Raw genomic sequence first — 15,958 nt, forward strand, 5'->3', positions numbered from 1 at the left:
TTAATTCACATTTATGCCTGTTTTTATCGAATTTTTGCTTGTTATAATTATGTGATTTTATAGTATTATCTAATGCGACTTGTCTATCCCGCATTAAATCGTTATGTGTTATATCTTGTTTTAATTCAGCTGGTATAATATCAATATTTTTCCTTCTAATAAATATTTTGGAGAAAATCCTGTCACAGTGTGCTCAGTCTCATTATATTTTTGAGTGCATTCGTGAGCTATAGTCGTCCAGGATAATTTATCTTTTTTTTCATTTATTTTACACCTAATTTTGTTAATTAATGTTTGATTTAACTTTCATTTAAACCATTCGAAAATGGCGCATTTACTGCTGTAAAAATGATAGGTATGTTTTCTCTATCCAAAAATTGTTTAAAATCTTTTGAATTTATACCTGGGTATTGATCAGATAGAATCATACCAATTTTATTTTCCTGTGATACCTTTTTAACTAGTTTAATAAAATCGCCCGAAGATTGAGTTTTTGAAGTTAAAATATAAGCATATCTTGTGAAGTGGTCTACCAAGAGGTGCAAGTATGTTTTTGTAGAACGTGAACCACCAAATCCACCTATAGTATCTATCGAAATGATCTCAAAAGGATATTTTAATTTGAATTTGAATTTTAACTTCTCCATCGTTCGTAAATTAGCTATAAAAATGTTGTTTTATAATGTGTTTTAAATATTAAGCACCTTTGGTGAAATAAAAGCCAAATTGCGTTGCTCTGAAAAGAGATAAGAAATTTATTACAAATAAACTTTTCCTTCACACAGTATGTGGCGTAACATAAGCTAAACAATAATTAATAACTAAAATAAACCATACCTGAAAAGAGAAACAACATTTAGAGCTATTATTTCAGTAATTTCTTTATCAGCACATTTTAAATATCTTTCATTTTATATGTAACCGTCATTCTGTCCGTCATAGCCTCGATAGCTCTATGGATCCAATATCATAGATAAGAAGTTTAAAATGAAGTGAACCAACCTTCATTTACATATATATTATAGGTATTGTGTATATTTCACAGTGAATGTCCGTACTGCAATTCGCAGAATCGCAAACGTTATTGCGCTGTGTTGTTCGATCGGATGGTTAGAAATATTATTATCTTACTGAGAATTGTTTGATTTGCATGTTACGTTTGATGGCACTAAAATATTCCAGATGCTCTTTGCGTCGGGCGGGCCTGAATTTGACAAATACCTTTGAAAATAAAAGAACGTTAAATTCGATAAATTTGTATCTCACAAAAGAGGTATCTTTTCGGTTCATCATCATCATCCCAGCCTATATACGTCCCACTGTAGGGCACAGGCCTCCCCTCAGAATGAGAGGGCTTGGGCAGTAGTTCCCACGCGGGCCCAGTGCGGATTAGGAACTTCACTCACACACACCATTGAATTGATTCGCAGGTTTGTGCAGGTTTCCTCACGATGTTTTCCTTCACCGTAAATCTCGTGGTAAATTTCAAAATGTAATTCCGCACATGAATTCCGAAAAACTCAGAGGTGCGAGCCGGGGTCTTTTCGGTTAAAGAAAAGTAAATATAGTATATTGAAGGATTTAATCATCAAGATCCCATATAACATTACTGCATTAAAGATTTGACAAGTTTCAGTACTCTCAGTACTAAATAAAACAAATCCTAAGACGAAACCAACATCATATCCACTAGTACACGTAAATAAATGTCTGGAACACGTTTCTATTTGCTTGCAAACAGAGCCAGATGTTGCTCCCGGGGCGACACCCCCGTCGTTACTGTAACATGAACAGATCGGTTCTTGTTTCATGTACTTTTACACTTCAGCAAGCGGCAGAAGGGCTAGCAAGATTGCACTGACAATAACAATAGCGAAGTTTCAAGATATTTGTGCCATTGGCATGGTCGCTGTTCTAACAGTTTCAAACTTTTATTATTTTGTTTTTTTCCCTAAGCCCGTTTCATTGCAAAAAAGGATAGGAAGGAAACGAGGAAGGAGTTCACAACTTAATTTACATCAAGTAGCCAAATTATTTATCGCCCACGAGTAAGTAAGTCACGAACCGCAACGTCCGTCCGCCACATACAGGAAACGTATTCTGTATTGAGTTGATAATGTAAACTTGCAAAATTATTTCAAAAGGATGTAGTGTCCTTGGCAGTAACAAGTAAAACAACTATTCAGATTGGCACGTCCAAAAGGGAACGCCAGGCCAGGACCCTTCTCGCGACTCAATGGCTCTGAGGGACGTTTACCCTTCAGGGTGTGCTTTATTTAAAACTCCATGTACCGCAGGTCGTTAGTTCGCCGTTAAATATTTAACACCTCTCGCCTCGACCATCAATTGATCGACCACAACTTCGCCTCAACTATAATATTTTTACAGGGAACTATTTTGTATCAGGAACGCTTTTGAATTCCTGAAAAGTTTCAATCAATTGGTGACATACATTGAGGTTCCAAACAGGAAATAACACTCAAAAACTACTATACCCGAGTTATTTTACAATATCTCTTATTTTCTTCTCTTTTCCTATTTATGTTTTTACTGTGTTTTTGTTGTGATGTAGTGTGTTTTTCTTGTCAATAAATGTTGTGAGTTTGAGTTTGAGTTTGAGTTTATTTTTGAATATCATTTAAATAAGCAGTATGAATAAGAGCAAATGGGAATCCCAAAAGGGCTGACGTCTTCTAAATCTTGGAGACCTTCTATCGTCAAATGTTTGCGTCCACACAATGCCGCTAGAAAGGCGTGTTTAATTTAATTACCAGCCCAAAGCGGGCTCACTTTCCCGCGGAACTTTCCACAAATCCGCTCACTGGGAACTTTTCTATCCACACGAGCTTTGCGGCGAAAGTATTCTACTCTGACCACGTTAATTAACACCACTTAGGGGATCCGAGCGTCGACAACTGTCCGATTTCTTGCTTCGTCACGATAGATTCAAATTCATTAGTCTGTTAAGTTTTCAACGTCGGACAATTACAACTGGCATTTGGCTATGCTATAGTGAGGCGAGACAAAATAATAGGCTGCCTCATCCCGAATTCAATTATGAAGGATTCGAATCCAATTTAAATTTATGACGCGGATCAAGATGGGTCATCCGACCGCGCAGACGGAAAGGTTTTTTGGTTCTTTAAAGCCAGATATAGCGATTATAACATCTCAACTGAATTCAATTTGAAATTATAAAGCTCATTCCCAAAAGAAACTAAAACCTTATTAATTTGTACAATACTGTCTTTCTACATTCTACAGAGCACTAGTATTTTCGTATTATCAACATTCTAGTGTCTTGGGTTTTTTGACGAACAATCGATACAATAATAAATACAAGAATCGGCCTTTGGACAATAATTTACACTGGTCTAAGATAACCACTGTGTTTTACCACAGTCCATCGATAAGAACAATCCTTTTAGAATAGAACAATAGAAACGATCTGGAAACAGGTTTTTGTATGCACGGCACCGAATTCCCGGACCATGCATCAGTTTAACGAGCTACCTGAGTCATTACTGGTGTTACTGGTCAAATTGGCCGTTAGATCACCGTCGTGAACTTTAAGTGAATTCGAAGGGGAGCGAGCGAAGGTCGCTGGCTCAAGTTAAATAATTATATTGCTGTTCAACTACCAATTGTGCAAAAAAAGCCCCTGCGCTATTTTTGGTCTTGCAAAACGGGGCGAACGCGTACTAAAACTACGAGTAGGTAGGTATCTATTATCTATCTTGTATTTGAGTTTTGATAGCTTTTCCCTACGACAAACTGGTGTATAGAGATCTTGCCGGAAGTGTGAACAGTCAGCAATTAGCTATACTAGTGTCTGGGCGACCGAGCTTTGCTCGGCTAAAACTCGGTAAAGCGTTTTCCATGAAATAAGACCAAGCTATATCGATTTGTCATCCCCGAAAACCCCCACATACCAAATTTATGTATACTAACACAGGCAGGATCTATATATGTATATTAGGGTTGCCAGGTCATCAAACGTAATAGCCGGACAGACCAGCCAGTTTGGCCGGACTTTTGGGCAAAAAGGCCGGACTCCCCATCATTATAATTGGTAGCTGTATGTACTTCCCAGAGTTATACAGCGTGAAGAAGTCACAGGCAGGCAGACCGACAGACAGATCTGTCTGTCTGTCGGTCTGCAGACCGAGTTACTTTTGTTGTGTCTTAGTATACCTAACCTATATGACAAAAAAAATGTAAGTAATGTCTACGGTTAATTATTATCATTTTTATTTTTATGAACTTATAGTCACTATGGTCAGTTGTATAAAGCCTATCAAAAGCCGGATAGGCCGGACACCGTTTAATTTGGCCGGACAAGCATTGAAAAAGCCTAACTACGTCCGGCTTTATCCGGACGCCTGGCAACCCTATGTATAGGAAGAACATATGTGATTTTCCCACTAACGTCGATAAGCCAAAGGCTACTAGAAACACAGGGAAGCTTAAAGTTCCATCTTACAGACTGGCTAAAACCAAAAAGTCTTTTCTGGGAAGTTGCATACGTTTTTATAATAAAATTCCAAAAATATTATAAATGAAACGGATACAAAATTCAGATCTATTGTCAAGAAGACATTAATATCAAAGGCGTATTATAAAGTTAATGATTATATCATGGACAGGGATATTTGGAAATAATTCCGATCCGCATTAGCGATCCCTTCAAATAGCGAACCTACTGTGTTAAAAATAAAGTTGTGTTAAATACTTGTGATGTAAGTATAGATATCATTTAATAATATTGTAAATCTGTTTTAAAAAAATATATATATATACCTCGTTGAGTTTCTTGCCGGATTCTTCTCAGCAGAGGTTTTTCCGAACCGGTGGTAGATTTTTTTTTGACATTCATAAGTGCTTGTTATAGCCTAAATTGAATAAAGATATTTGACTTTGACTTTGACTTTATATCTATTGCTCGTTTCTTGAGCGAGAAAATAGTAGCAAGTAGATAGCTAATCGCTTTCTAGCCGGCAGTGGGACAAGTACCTAATAGGCATAACACGGGTGACGGGAAGGTGATTGGAATGTAAAGCCAAAATTTCCTGAAGCGACCAAAGACCATTTACGTAACACGTTATCGTCATAGTAACTAACGGGACTGCAAGTGGCTGACGAATTCTAATTGCCGTGCTATATGGCAATGACACAGCATGGCGAGACGCGTGCGGTCAACGCATAGGAAATCCCAGACGACGAATTTTTCCAAACACATCTAGTCTCTTGCTGCGTAATGAAATGAGCTGTTAATTTGAATAGGCCTTGGTTGATGCATAAATTGGACAAATCTTACCTACCTTCTGCGAGCATGTGTGTGTGTGTGTGTCTCCGTAAAAACTATCAGCTGAACGAACTCTATTCGAGCTACTTTATTTGATCAACAATCTTGTTTACGAGAAACATCCAAACAACAAAAGACGTGCGCAACAATGAAGCGCAAAGTATGTCAGTGAGGGAATGTCAATAACAGTGCGGAACCGTGTCAGGCCGCCGCGGCCCGCATTCCCCAAGGGGTGGCTGGTGCCCTCGCCAAAACTGCGTGGGGGATAGGTACCCATACTTGTGGTTCATACATTACATTTTTGTTCGAACAGCATGAACTTACCTGATGAAAGCGGCTTCATGGCTACACCGTAACCCTTCTTCATGACCCATTTTTGAAATCAACTCTAAAAATATCATTGGAAATGGTGAATAATTCCGTTGAAAACGAAATAACAGTAAAGTAGGTAGTAGAAAATTAAAGCTCTATTTATTCTCGTCAATTAGTTAGTCAAAAAAATTGATTTCAGCTGTACTTTGTAGCAAAGCAACACCGTGTATTTTTATTTTACCATTTTCGAAAGGTATTTTCGAAGTGACACATCCGTATATTTTACAGGTCGTCGTCTTAAAAAATTGAAGAAGTTGTAAATTGTTTAACTTAACCAATATTAGGTATGGAAACAATGGATTTCGAAAATACAAACTGAGACATGGATGCACAGAAAAACCAGAAAAAGAGACCAGCACTGGGAATTGAACCCAGGTCCTCAGCAATCCGTGCTGCGTGCTTTAACCCCTACACCACTGCTGGACAGGAATCTAGACACGAATTTTGTAGTGAGTTTGTGTTTGAGTGGTGTAGGGTTAAAGCACGCAGCACGGATTGCTGAGGACCTGGGTTCGATTCCAGTGCCGGTCTCTTTTTCTGGTTTTTTCTGAGCATCCATGTCTCAGTTTGTATTTTCGATATGGTTTCATGGGATACCTACCCGTAAAAGTAACAAATTTGGAGTTGAAATAAAAAATACAAAAAAAAACAAAAATACAATCATACAATGGATTTGTTGATAACCGTTTATAGAGATTAATAGCTAAACGAAGAATTTAATTACGTATCGGTGACCTTCATTGGATAAGAGTATACTTTACGAAACTCAATTTTATTGTTGAATAATACGTTATTTATACAACTGCACTCAATTATCTGATTCAATAAATAAATTACGCATCATAATCCTCGTCTCGTGTTAAACTAACCTTCACATAGTTTGTTGCGACCTCAATCACAACTCCCGTATGGTCTAGTGGCTAGGATACCTGGCTTTCACCCAGGAGGCTCGGGTTCGATTCCCGTACGGAAATCTTTTTACCTTTTTTATATTATTTTTGCACTGGCATTTCGTTTATGAAATATTGTCATGATCGCATCTCACGGCCGTTGGTCTCGTTTTCCGCTTCCTTCATATTTTTTCGATCCTGCGTCGCCTCACCGATATTAGCGATATCATTGAAGTGAAAATAATATTACATGTATGTATGTATGTATGTATGTATGTAAACTCTTTATTGTACAAAAGAAAATTAACAAAACATTACTGACAAACTTTAAGATACTTGTACAAAGGCGGACTTATCCCTTTAAGGGATCTCTACCAGTCAACCTTTGAGTGGATGAGAGGAGAGGAGCAATACGTTAGGGTCCGACAAAGGGTGAGTTTTAGAGTTAAAATAATGGAAGCTACTATACAGTGCTTTAAACAATATAATACATAAACTACAATATAAATAAATAAACTACTATATATATGACCATAATACATATAATATATAAGCATATTAACAAAGGAATGTTCTCAAATATTTAAGGAGAAGGTGCAAGCCACATTCTTCTCAAGCCTTCCCTAAAAGATCCCACGGTGGGGGATTGCCGGATGGAGGTCGGTAGCCGATTCCACAGCCTGGCAGATTGCACTGTAAAGGATTTAGAGTATGTTTTGGATGAGGTAGAAGGACAGGCTAAAAGGAGATTGGTACTCGATCGTAACCGATACTGACTGCCAGCAGCCAAGTAGCTGAAACGCTCGGAAAGGTATACGGGAGCAGAAGGATTAAAAAGAGTGTTGAAAAGTAATGACAGAACGTGGATGTTCCTACGATCCCTTATAGGCAACCACTTCAGCTGTACCCTGAAATTTGACACGTGGTCGTACTTGCGGAGTCCAAAAATGTATCGAATACATACATTCTGAAGGCGATCGAGCTTGTCGAGCAGCCCCTCACTAAGATCCAGATAACCAATATCACCATAGTCAAGCAAGGGGAGCAAAAGAGACTGAGCCAGAGTAATTTTCGTTTGGAGAGGTAGAAAATTTTGCAAGCGCCTGAGCGAGTGAAGCGAGGCAAAAAGTTTACGACTGACATCAGTCACTTGGGCCGACCAAGAAAGCGTTTGGTCCATTATGATCCCCAGATTTCTGACGGTAGATGAGAAAGGAATAATTGTACCATCAAAATACAAGTTTGGAACTACCAAGTCAGAAATCCGAGAGATAAAGAATGGACTGCCAATAATGATTGCCTGGGTTTTCTTTGCATTTACTTTGAGGCCGAACCTCTCAGCCCAGTCACGAATTGCATTAAGGTCTGTATTAATGCGATCAATTAGCAGAGGAAAATCGTCAAGACTAGCGGCATCATAGATTTGTAAATCGTCCGCATACAGGTGGTAAGAAGAGTGCAAAGAAGAGGTAATGCCATTAATAAAAATAGAGAAAAGGAGCGGAGAGAGTACACCCCCTTGAGGGACACCAGCAGTAAGATCGCACCAGCTTGAAAAAACGTCTTCAACCTTGACTCGCTGTTGTCTCCCACAGAGGTAAGAACGGAACCAGGATAACGCATTTGAAGATATGTTTAAAGAGTTAAGGATACCAAGAAGTATATCAAAGTCAACGGTATTAAATGCACTACTGAAATCAAGTAGCACCAGGACTGTTAGCTTTTTGTTCTCAATATTAAGGCGAATATCATCAGTAACCTTGACGAGGGCTGAGACAGTGCTATGCCCAGGACGGAAACCTGATTGGAAAGGATTTAGGAGATTGTGTGTATTGAGATGCGAGGAGAGACGTCGATTTACAAAATGTTCAACTACTTTAGATAAAACTGGGAGAATTGAAATCGGCCGATGTTCAGAGAAGGAGATAGGATTGGACGTTTTAGGAAGAGGAATGACGTGTGCGTGTTTCCACAACGAAGGGAAACAGCCCGAGGAAAAAGAAAAGTTAATAATATGGGATAGAATAGGAGCAATAATTTCGGCCCCGAGCACAAGCATGTCTAAGCTCAAGTCGTCTTCACCAACAGCCTTCGTCCGAATCAGTTTAAGAATATTAAGAACATCGCGCGGAGCAATGCTCCCGAGATCAAAAGAGGGGACATCAGGGTGTTGAATACTGGCAAGAAAAGATAGGGTGTGTTGCTTAGATAAAGGATTAATTTGAACTGGTGAAGTGCTAAAATGTTTGTTGAGGCCATTGAGGTCAGTCAAGGTAGAAGAATTGAGTTGAGATTTGCCCACCCCTAGACTTTTTAGAAATTTCCATAATGCAGAAGGGGACAGTCATCAATAGACTGATAAATGTACCTCCGCTTTGCATCCCTACACACCTTATTGCAGCGATTACGCAAGGACACATATCTTCGACGATTTTCCTCCGAAGGATCACAACGTAGCTTAATGCGAGCTCCATTCCTTTTCGCCATCATGGCCCTGATCTCCGTCGTAAGCCACGGCGCTGGGTTGTGCTTGACGCGCATAGGCTTAAGAGGAGCATGCATATCAACGATAGCAAGCAATGCAGCATTAAAGGCTTCTAACTTAAGATCTACGTTAGGAAGAGCCTCAATGGCATGCCAGTCGACACCGCTCAGGTCACTGTGAAACGCTTGCAGGTCTATATCACGGAGGCTTCTCCGCAACACAATTCTATGCTTCCGTTTCGGAGGACGGATTTTAAAAGAAGCGTATATAAGGTCATGGTTGGAGAATGCTGCAGCATTAAATTGGCCGTGAAAGGCAACCAAGTTAGGAGATGAAGTGATTATTAAATCTAGAAGTGAAGGGGGTCCATTATGGGGAAAATGTGTGGACTTAGTGGCAAAATATCCAGATTAAAAGAACTTACAAGGGATCGAATAGCTTGGGAACGGTGGTCATTCTTTAACAAGCACGTGTTGAAGTCACCCATAAGAATAATATGGTCAAACTGAGGACATAGATCAACTAAAGTTCTCTCGAGTGATTCAAAATAATTTATATTCGATGAAGGACTATAGTACACACCGAGAAGAACCTTAGTGTGATGAAGGAAACATTCAGAAACAAGTATTCTGGTGACTTGGAGTACAAGGAAAGGGAAGGTGACTGTGAGGCCACTTGACAAGCAATATCACTGCGCAAATAAATGGCAACACCGCCACCACGCACAATGTCAGACCCGCCATTTTGAGATCCCGTTCTGTCATTACGTATCAAGCGGTACCCAGGTAATGGATATATGGAAGAATTTAGAGAGGGTTTCAGCCATGTCTCAGAAATAAGAAAAGCGTCAATATTTTTGCCAGAAAAAGTAGTGAGTAAATCGGAAAAATGTGCGGGAATACTCTGCGCATTAATATGTGCCACATTAAAAGTTTTTTTGAAGATGAGAAAGTGCTGTGCAATCGATCACCGAGATCCGGCGCATCCGATAAATCACTCAGGGACTCGTACATGCCAGAGGAAGACACTGAGAAAAATTCACTATCATGACTAGCGTTAAAAACGTCAGACATGACAGCAAGGTAATAATAAAATATATATATAAATATATGTATACTTAAATAGAATAAAATAATAATAATAAATAAAAACGAATGTAGTAACTTATTGCACGAAAAACCAGGCGCGTGCTCCTTCCAACACTCGCCAGCAGCCAGTTTCAAAAATAAAGTAAGTAACATCATTAACTAAATAGAAAAAATTACAATAACCATATACAAGAAATTAACAAATGAACCAACGTGGGTATTATATAAACACAAATAACAAAATAACAAAAACAAATAATAAATAGCAGAGCAGATAGAAAACGTTAATAGAAATACACAGAAAATGTATATCCTGGTGCATGAACAAACGCCCTCCCCGCGCAGAACGAAACGCAAGCGAAACGTCAAGTTTGACATCGACTGAAAACACTTTGACACTGACAGCCGACGTCCCTGCGAGTCACCAGTTTCCCGTCCTAAACACGACTTTTGCAATATTGCATTGCTTAAAAGTACCGCAAAAAATAGATAAAAAATAAAGCAGTACCAATTAGCGTGCGCACGGAACAGCGATTACTCACCCATGAAACAAAAACACTAACAATTATGTAAAATGTGCCCAGAAAGTTATAAATATAGTGGCAACACCTCAAACACAACTATTTTCGCATCCTAGATGGGCTCTTCTGCCTTTGTACTCGCGATCGCAGCGCAGGCGCAGCAGCTGCGCCTGGCTCCCGTCGGGTCGCAGCCGTACCGGCACTCCCGGCAGTCACCAAGGGCATCGCATCCACATTCGAAGCCGCGCCCGCACCCAGGCCCGCCTCCCCAGACGTCGATTTACCCTTAACCGCGTCTGGGGGATAGCGCGAAGCTCGTCCAGAGAGGTGATCCGGTATCGCGTCTTATCCTGCCCCAGCACCATGATTCGCCCGTCGCTTGTCCAGCTCCTCTCCACGCCGAAAATACGACGCGCCTCAACGAACACCGCATGTCGAGCGCTCGTTAGAAATTCTGACAGCGTGTAGCCAGACCCCTTGAGGTGCTTTTTGCTTGCCCACACAGCATTCCGAAATCTCTGGCAAGCAAATCTAACCAGAAAAGGCCTCTGCTTCTTCCCTGTCGGTCCTGCCTAGGCGGTAGCATGAGTACAGCGACCCATCAGAAATGTCCTGAACGCCAAGCTTGTCCCGACAAATCCTAATTACAGTGGCAGTGGCATCCTCAGTGTCTGCCTCCGGAACACCATGCAGGAGAAGAACTGCGGATCGGATCTCATTTCCATCTGCTCCAAGGTCTTATGCACTAGTCCCATTTGAGCTTGTAGACTTTCCACTGCATTCCATATGAATACCTTGAACGCATGGTACTCCTCCACTATACCCAAGTCCTCTGTCTGAGATGTTTTCGAGGCACTCTCAAATGCACTCATGCGGGATGAAAACAGCTCCTTCATATCCTCTAGGCTCCTCTGAAGCTGCGACAGGTGGTCCATGGCAAAAAAATAAGACAGTGCGTGGTGCCAAGTGAAAGTTATTTGTTAAGTTATAAGTTGTGTTGTGACCTTTGACCCTGCTCCAGTGCAAAGTTAACATGTGATTTGCAGAGTTGATATCAACTGACTGTGGCGGCAATGTAGTTATTAATACATGTAAGTAATAATTACCATGTAATAAATCAATTGGATATTTTTATTAATTTTAATTATATAGAGCTCAAAATAAACAAGACTTTCAATTGCCTACCCTCCAATCAATAATCATCAACATGTAGCTGGATCGAAGGTAAAAATATACACAATTACGAGTAGGTATGTCTTTTCACTATACGTGTGGAAAATAACAAAATGTTATTATTGATAAACAACATAAACATTTACGGTTTTGAAAGGCTTATCTACCTACAGATATTGACATTATTAAATTTTCCTCAACACACGCATAACATTGATGCTGTCGCAAACGCAAAACTGTTGTATTTTTCTTTCACAATTTAAATTCAAATTTTCATTACAACACCTTATAAACGTGATATAATATTTAGCGTCAGCCCGTAGGCGCTGGCTAGACAAGCAAAACCCATTTCCAAGGACCTCTATACTTTCGCACTGACCAAACTGGTCTCGAACGGGCTTTACTTGCAAACATTTGCAGCATATCAACAGGGGAAAACGTATCCTACAGCCAGCAGCATACCACTAAAAATCAATCGGCTTCCAATAAGCACGTTATAAACGCAGATGACTCACCGCGTTGCTGATGCATACATTAACTTGAAAATGGGCTTTAACACGGAAGATTTAAACACCGCTTTCTCAGAGAAGAAGGTGGTCGAAGTTGCTTGAAGACGGCTAAACTAGTTCGATAGAACGACATATGCTCCAATGACCGAGATCATTTGATGAGTCTTAAAGCGCTTGCAGTTTACGCGTCATTTTAGAACCAATGACCCATTTGCAGTTACGGATTGCTTTACCTTACAACAACGAAGCAAACGGCGCCGAGACGACCCGCCTGTCTGAGTGTACAGTTTGTTTATTTTTCATAAACAGCACCGTGCGGGGTGGACGAGTGGCTGTAAATAAACTGCGCCGGAGTTGTGCAAGTGCACGACCCAGTTGCGCGGCTGCTGAACTATGGATTTATTGGCGCATACATCACGACAATGTGTGTTGCAACAAGAAAGCGTGCTTATGTCGAAGACTTGCGAAGTTGCGACTGATTAGGAGTTTAAAACTTATTTGTGAATTGCACTAATCGATGATGGAAGTAAATAGTAATAAATGATGTATCGCAAAAGACATACGAATAGAAGAAAGCTTTGTAGCTTTTCGCAATGTTAAGGCGCGCTTATAGAAGAATTTTCGGTATTTGAGGGGTGAAGCAGACGACGCGGCGGAGGCGAATGCGGGGCGTCCAGCGCAACGCCTCGCGCGTCTGTCACGCAGCCCGTTGACGCCTTATTCTGTTCGTATCCGTATTCTGGTTAATGTGAGTTCCGGATTTTTCGTTTAAATTATAATTACACAATTTTCGGTTTAATTAAGAAATTCTTCGTTTAATGTAAATAGTCTTGGTAATAAAGAAATAATTTATGCCTCTTCATGCCCACAGTTTAATTTGTAATGTAGGTAATGGATAGACATTAAGACTGAATAGGTACAGACGAAATAAAAATACATAGGTAAATCAATACAAATAAAAAAAAAACAATTTTATTTTAATCTGAAAATCTAGATTACAAGCTAGGCAAATCTATACATATAATAAAACAGTAAAGAAAAAGTTGTCTGTTCACTTTAACAAATCAAATCAAATCGTTTATTCAGTAAATAGGCCGAAATGGGCACTTTTACACGTCATTTAAAACTACCAGCGCTTTCGGAAAGACCATCATTGCCAGGAAAAATGCGCAGCAAGAAACTTGGCAGAGAGTCACTTTTCAAAATGTAATACTTTAAAACTACAGTATACAACCCTTACCCAAACCATACAGTCAAAAAATGAATGTAGGAACCATGTTCTTAGTACCCATAACACAAGCTTTGCTAAGCTTACTTTGGGACTAGGTCAATAGGTGTGAATTTTCCGTGATATTTATTTTATTTTATTTATTTTATGTTCTAAGAAACATGTGCGAGCTGTAGCCAAAGATAAAAATATGTCTTAGCGCACAGAACAACTTTGACAGATATAAACATTATGAGTATGCGTAAAGTAGTTATTGCATCAATACAAAAATACAAGTTAAAACACCAGAAACCAGAAGCAATAAGAGTTACATGAAAAATCATTTTTTGCAACTCACACGTAGCTGTTTTCCACGACTTGGCCTCACTAATTCGCGGAGGAGCAAGACAGATATTCCATTTTTTTATTTTTTTTTTTCAATAAGAGGTTTTAGAAACGAAGTTAAAACTCCGAAGTTCAGAACTACATCAGAACTGCGTAAGAACTGCACTCCGATTGCCTAAAATGGCAGTCCTCTGACAGCCGGGTGCAGTGCTGATGCAGTTGCACTAACTGTGCAATAACTCCCATTTTGCAGCCGGATTCCAGTTGGAGTGCATGTTTTTGACAATAATTTACTAGTGCAACCAAATGCGACCATCTTATTTTATTAAAATATTTATGTTAAATAACTTGGCTGAATGCAAGATATAACCTTTGCCTGCAATTAAATGAAAATTGAAACTGTTGTGTCACTATCAGAAATGTCAGTGAATCTGCCAAAGGGATCAAGCAAGGCTACTACGAAACTTGAAACTCGAAGTTCGTGTCGTGCGGTCCTCTGACACTTATACTATTTAATACGAGAGCGAGAGGGACGGTACGATACGAACTTCGAGTTCGTAGTAGCCGCAAGGTTCGCGCATGTTCGCCGTGAGTAGTATAGGTTATGCAAGTGCCTACAATTTGTACCTATGGCAGTCGCGTAGAATCTGGACGAAGCCGTCCGCATCCGTGAGCGCCAACCAGCTTGCGGTCGTAGTACGAATGTGAAATCCGCTCAGCGGGCTACTACGAAACTCGAAGTTCGTGGGTTGCGGTCCCTCTGATACTTATACTATTTACAGTGGCGTAGCTACCAAGGGGCTAGGCGGCGCAGTGCCCCGGGGCCCTCAAGCTCAGGGAGCCTCGAAATTCTGCTTTATAGCTGATGATAAAGTTGCTTAGAAAGTATTTGTATATATAATGATTTTACTTCAAAAAACCTTACCAGTTTTGATAGCAGTGGCCCCATTTTTTATTTGTCCCAGGGCCCTAGTTACCTAGCTACGCCACTGACTATTTAGTACGAGAGCGAGAGGGACCGCACGACACGAACTTCGAGTTTGAGTTTCGTAGTAGCCCTGCTGACTCGGCCGACTCCGGCCGGTCGATTAGTGTGTGGTAGGTACTTACCGTTTAGGTACTCTAATGCTTCTCATATGTGCTCTGAGTTCACTTATGCGTTTCCTCTTTCGCTTAACTTTTTAATACTGCGATTACCATATTATTTGCTCTCAAAAGTAGTACTAGCGCGTTAGAAAAATTGCACAGGTCCGTCGTAGACTACGTACACGCGTGTCAACTGGCGACTGGCAATACTTCGCCGCGGTGCGCTAGAACCGTTTTATTTTGCAAAGACGAAAATAAATTGGTATGATTGATGTACTCAACCTATTGAAATCTATGAGCATAATCTAAATCTACTAAAAAACTATTTAATAAGCAATTTTGTGTTGATATTCATAATATTTTTCATAATATTTGGTTTAACGTGTAATGAAGGCTCTTTTTCAAAAAATAATCTATCGAGGTTTTTGTCAGCAATCGTGTTTTGATGAAGTCAAAAACTAGCTAATAGACTGAAAATACACATATAAAAAATTGCGTTGTAAGTATTGTGTAAGTATATTTTAATATTTTCTAAAATTTGTAGTTTTCACTACGTACAGCGCCTTAAAAGTCTAGCAGGCAGCAAAAACGCTTTCTTTTCATGACTTGAGTAAGTTACCACGGAGCTGAGATTCAGTGATAAAAGCAGGAAGGGAATTGCAAAACTGTTAACAACTGAAAATAGACTTATGAACAAACATTTATAACAATCGAACGAAAGCGAACGTCTCCGTCTATTATTTTCTGTGACCTTCATTATTTTCGTCATAACATACATAGATGTGGAACCCTTGAGTTATGTTGGGAAGAGCATTTGCGTCCAGCTGGAGCAGCTAAACAAACGATTTGTCATCGGTCGCTCCCCGTGCCTCCTACACACCGCGGCTTAGCGAAGCGCGACACTAGAGACCGCCGAGCTGACGAAAGTTTTGGAAGTAGCATGATAATTACGTTATAGGTTTTCAAAGTTCAGAGAA

The 15,958-nt window shown here is 39.8% G+C and overlaps 1 protein-coding gene and 1 non-coding gene across 2 annotated transcripts in view; one reads left to right on the top strand and one right to left on the bottom strand.

Annotated features, from left to right (window-relative positions):
* Positions 1-15,958, bottom strand: part of LOC141429310 (prominin-like protein) — a 76,007-nt gene that overhangs the window by 38,887 nt on the left and 21,162 nt on the right.
* On the top strand, positions 6,580-6,650 carry TRNAE-UUC (transfer RNA glutamic acid (anticodon UUC)). Its single transcript has one exon. It is a non-coding gene; the product is annotated as a tRNA-Glu (tRNA).

The sequence above is a fragment of the Choristoneura fumiferana genome, chromosome 6 (assembly GCF_025370935.1).
Source record: "Choristoneura fumiferana chromosome 6, NRCan_CFum_1, whole genome shotgun sequence".
Taxonomy (NCBI): Eukaryota; Metazoa; Arthropoda; class Insecta; order Lepidoptera; family Tortricidae; genus Choristoneura; species Choristoneura fumiferana.